The 5,103-nt window shown below is 43.5% G+C and overlaps 1 protein-coding gene and 1 pseudogene across 7 annotated transcripts in view; both read right to left on the bottom strand.

The window, feature by feature from the left end:
• LOC105539813 (UDP-glucuronosyltransferase 1-8) overlaps positions 1-5,103 on the bottom strand; it is a 175,354-nt gene that overhangs the window by 75,822 nt on the left and 94,429 nt on the right. The gene's annotated exons all lie outside the window — the stretch shown is intronic.
• Positions 4,292-5,101, bottom strand: LOC105539850 (annotated as a pseudogene).

Below are 5,103 nucleotides of genomic sequence, written 5' to 3'. Positions count from 1 at the left end.
TAAGGATCACAGAGGACTCTCTATGAAGTGGCTGTCACCATAAAAAAAAGCTACAGGGAGGCTGAGCTCAAGATGTGATGATCAGATTCTTGCAAAGGCTCTGTTGAGAATTCTCCATCTAGCCCATGAAATAAAGGTGCTGCTGTCTAAAGCACCCATGAGCAAGACAACTTTAGAAAGGACCCAGGGAGCTCCCTGAACCTGGGAGGCTGGATCCTGGCCTCAGATCTTGCACAGTCTGCATTCCTCTTCTGAATGCCGAAGGCCCCAATCTTCCGCAAGTCTGCTTACTCAAGTGTCCATTCACCCAGGCCTTTATTTCATCCTGAAGGTTGTGGTCAGGCTTTTCTCCAAGTCAATCCAGCACCAATTTCTGATAAGAATGGTTCCTTCAGAACAGAATAATTTGTGGGGGCTGCATAATTTGTGGGGGTCCTAGTTCACATTTCAAGACAGAGAATTAAATGTGTGCCTTTTTAAGGGAGAGACCCTGAGCACTCACAACAGTCTCAAGCCCATGAGGCTTGAGAAAGTCACTCCTACATCTGCTTGGCAAGATTGCTGAGGCCTCCTTGTCCTGGTCACTGCAGGATGATATGGGCAGGCTCTCTTGGCTGGCCACACTTTCTGTCTCACTTCCTCTATGTCTACATACCTGGCTGTGTCTGCCATTGCTGGTGGGGCTGAGGCTTCCCTTAGAAAGGAAGTTACCCCCATTAGAAATCCACATTGATAACAGATTCCACCTTTGGACAGAATCCACGGGACAGGCAGTGAATGGAGGTGTCCACCAGGGGGCACAGGCAGGACAGCACAGACAAGGCTGGTCTGTAAGGGCTTTGGGAACTCTCCAGGGGAGGATGATTTCTGGGGATTTGTGAGGACACAGAGCACTAGAAAGGGATTCTCAGCTGTGGGTGCAACATCTCAGCCTCTGAACTATTCCTCCAACCCCCTTAAAACTGTGTGCCTCCTAAGCACCCTTCTGATGAGCCCAGGATGAGGGTGGAACGTGTCTGGGAGGGTGCTCTTGCCACATTCAAGGGGCTCCCCTGTTCTATCTCCATCTAGTGGTGTTTTATTTAGACAGTGATGCCATCTCATTTCTAGTTACATGTCTGGCACTCCTAGACCCTGGGGAGGCCCACGTATCTTGGAAGATGGTGGTGCCTTCAGAGACATGGGGACTCTGAGGAGAGGAGCACTGTGGGGAGGGAGAAGCTCACATTCCTGGTGCCTGGGAAATAGGAGGAGCTGCCCAAGGCATCAGCTTCCAGGGTCTGGAGATGAAGAGGGGTCTGGGCTGCACAGATAGACTTGGAGCCATCAGCATATGTGGTAGTTGAAGCCATGGGTGTCAGTGAGGTCACCCCAGCAAAGTCCAGAGACAGAAAAAGGCATCCCGAAAACCTGACCTGAGTGATCCAGTTCCCCTCTGCCAATCTCACAGAGCTAAACATACAAACTGGAATCCTTTAATGTTTTTAAGAGAACGTAAAAACTCTATCTCGAGGTAGACAAAGCATCCTTAGGGTACAAAAAGTACAAACGATAAAAACTTCACTAGAATAAACCTCATCAAATTCTAAAATTTTTGCTCTTCGAAAGTATTGGTTTTTAAAAATAAAAAAAAAGGAAGATAAGGAGAAAAGGAGATAATTGAATGGTAAGCTGATAGCTCTGAAGCCTGGAGAATAGAAGACTATGGAGGACAGGAACAACAACTAAATTTAAATGGCCAAATAGAGGAAAACTTCCAAGCTTTGGATAAGATGTGGGTTTCACTTTAAGCTTAGTGTCTGCGGTAGGCAGAATCACAGCCCCGCAAAAGTATCTACACTGTAGTTGCTCAAACCTGGGAATATGTTCCATTACAGGTGGAAGAAACTTTACAGATGTGATTTAATTAAGGGTTTTGACATGGGGAGATTATCCTGCATGTCTGGGTGGGACAATATAATCACAAGGGCTCTTACAAGTGAAAGAGATAGATGTAAGAATTGGAGACTTGAGGATGCTGCACTGCGTCTCCATGGAAATGGAAAAGTGCCATGGAATTTCAAAATTAAGAAGGAAAAAGGAAATTTCTGTTAAAGGATTGAGCTTACACTCAATGGAAAGAACACAATTATGGACAGAATCAGAATGCTGACATCAAAAGAAACTATCAGATTAAAGTCATTTTGGGTTTTCTTGTGTTTTCAATCAATCAGTCAATCAACAAACCACAGGAGCTGAAACTCCTGAGCTCAATGATCCTCTCACCTGAGCCTCCCAAGTAGCTGGGACCACAGGCACATGCCACTGCACCCAGCTTTTCATATTGGAATTAAAAAAAATGTTTTCTAAACTTTAAAACAAGATTTTCACATTCCAAATAAATTTTTATTTTTTTTTTGAGATGGGGCCTCGCTCTGTCACCCAGGCTGGAGTGAGGTGGAGTGAACATGGCATACCTTCACCTCCTACAGCCTCCACTTCCTGGGATCAAGTGATCCTCCTGCCTCGGCCTCCCGAGTAGCTGGGACCACAAGTGTGCGCCAACACAACTGGATAATTTTTTTATTTTTTTGTAGAGATGGAGTCTCAGCATGTTGCCCAGGCTGCTGTCAGACTCCTGGGCTCAAACAATCCTCCTCGGTCTCCTAAAGGGTGGAAATCACAGGAGTGAGCCACCCACTTGCACACAAATTATTTTCAAATTAAAAGAGATGGGGAATTCAAAAAATAACATAGGAGTAGCAATACTGATATCAGATAAAATGTATTTTGAGGATTATTATTTAATGATAACAGCAAACTATGTGAAGAAAATACAAGTCTCAAACCTATATTCACCAATCTAATCACTATGTATAAAGCAAAAACTATTTAAGAACCAAACTGTAACTTGAGTAGAATTTGTTATATATGGGGATTTTTTTTAAGACCTCCTTCACAGAATTGGGCAGATTCAGTAGAGGGTCTTTTAAAAGATAGAAAAATTGCCGAGGTGTGGTGGCTGATGCCTGTAATCCCAGCACTTTGGGAGGTCGAGGTGAGTGAATCACTTGAGATCAGGCATTCGAGATCAGCCTGGCCAACATGATGAAACTCCATCTCCATAAAAAATACACACACACACAAAAAATTAGCTGGACGTGGTGCCATGCACCTGTAGTTCCAGCTACTTGGGAAGCTGAGGCAGAAGAATCGGTTGAACCTGGGAGGTAGAGATTGCAATGAGCTGAGATTCCACCACTGCACTCCAGATTGGGTGACAGAGTGGGACCCCATCTCAAAAGAAAAAAAAAAAAGATAGAAAAATTGAAAAGACAGAATTTTAGTTTTGTCCATGGAACATTTATAAACATTGATCATATTGTGGTCACTAACTACATATGACTATTGAGCACTTGAAATGTGGCTATTCCAAATGGAGATATGCTGTAAGTGGCAAATATATGCTAGATTTTGAAGACTTAACAACAAAAAAACTATATTAAATATTAATTTTATATTGAACACATGTTGAAAGGATAATATTTGGGATACATCTGGTTAAATAAAATGCATTATACAAATTAATTTCGGTGGCTTCTTTTTTTCTGGTTTCTAACATGCCCACTAGAAAAGTTTAAATTACGTATGTGGTTGACATGATATTTCTATTGGGCAATTCTGTATTAGACCATGAAGTTAACCTATTAAGAACTTTTTTTAAGTAGCGTCTTCACAAGAAACATTCTCCTATTATAATCCAAAATTCCCTCTCTGGAAACTGAACTCTGTGTTTCATTCTCTGATCACAGACATCCATTGCACCTACATTGACCCAATTCCACTGAACTGAGTCAACCTGTTTGAAACTTCTACTTCCTCTGACTGCTTAGGTCTCCTGTGGACACCTCTCTGTCTTTTGCAAGATGGGACCACTAAAAATTATCACGTCAACAATTATAAACTGCTATTCCTTCATCCTTTCTACTGAAAACCTTGCAGCAAGATTTGGATGGATTAGTTCTCAATGTAGTGTCCCTGCTCCTGCCCAGATGAGACACATCCACAACCATGAAGACGGCGCCTTTACAAATGAGCAGTCTCTGTGAGTCACATCACTCCTTGACCATTCTTTGACAGATCCTCGTCCCTGCCTCTCCTTCCTCTCCGTGGCCATTGAACTGCCTGAACTGCACTACCACTGATCCTTTACAACTTTATCTCACTGAAGACTATTACAACAATGAGAAGCAGAAATGAAATCTTTGGAAAGATAACTAGATATGAAGATGCTCGTAAGTAAATATATTTTTTAAAAAGTATTTTGCTTGGAACATTGATTGGATGAAGGCACCATACAGACCCGAGATAGTGGCTTCCTGTTGGCACAGTTGATGCCTCCAATGAAGACCATGTTGGGCATGATCGGCCTGGGGTAGTCCATCACAAAGTCCGATCGGAACAGCCACACGGATGCATGACTGAGAAGATCCACCACTGACACCTCTCTCTGAAAAAGCTCAGAGGCAAGGCTTGCATAAGGAGCAGAAACAGTATCGCAAATGTAGGACAGGGCCAGAGGATAGAGCATGTTCTTGACCCTTTGCAGGAATGTCATGTGGTCTGAATTGGTCGTTAGGAACTTAGGAATATAGGAGTAAGGATTTGGACACTGTGTGCCCTTAAAGTCTAAGTCACATGGAACGTTCCTCAAAAAAAACACAGCAGGAATCGACAGATACTTAGCCAGCACCGCCCCGCAGAGGTAAAAGGGGTCTGTTAAGACCACATCAAAGGAAGTAGCATTCAGGTGCCTGATCAGGGCCTCATTATGCAGTAGCTCCACACAAGACCTATGTATGATCAAAGACATATTGTTCATAACTGCCATACTTCTAGAAAATCTCATCAGAAGATGTTCTGTTTCGAAGAACGATTGAGTGTGGCCCAGCAAAAGGTGATCATATTCGTCCTGGGTCCATGAAATGGCATAGGTTGTCAGGGTGAAAAAGTTCTCTTCTTTGATGTGCATATTCACCTCCGGGCTGAGGACCACCGCCTGGTGGCCTCTGGCATGGAGCTCCCGCACGGCCTCCCGCATGCTGAGCCAGTGGCTGCCATCAG

The sequence above is a fragment of the Mandrillus leucophaeus genome, unplaced genomic scaffold (genome assembly GCF_000951045.1).
Source record: "Mandrillus leucophaeus isolate KB7577 unplaced genomic scaffold, Mleu.le_1.0 Scaffold21, whole genome shotgun sequence".
Classification (NCBI taxonomy): domain Eukaryota; kingdom Metazoa; phylum Chordata; class Mammalia; order Primates; family Cercopithecidae; genus Mandrillus; species Mandrillus leucophaeus.
The sequence above is the reverse complement of the archived record's forward strand: the minus strand, read 5'-3'. Positions and strand labels throughout refer to the sequence as shown.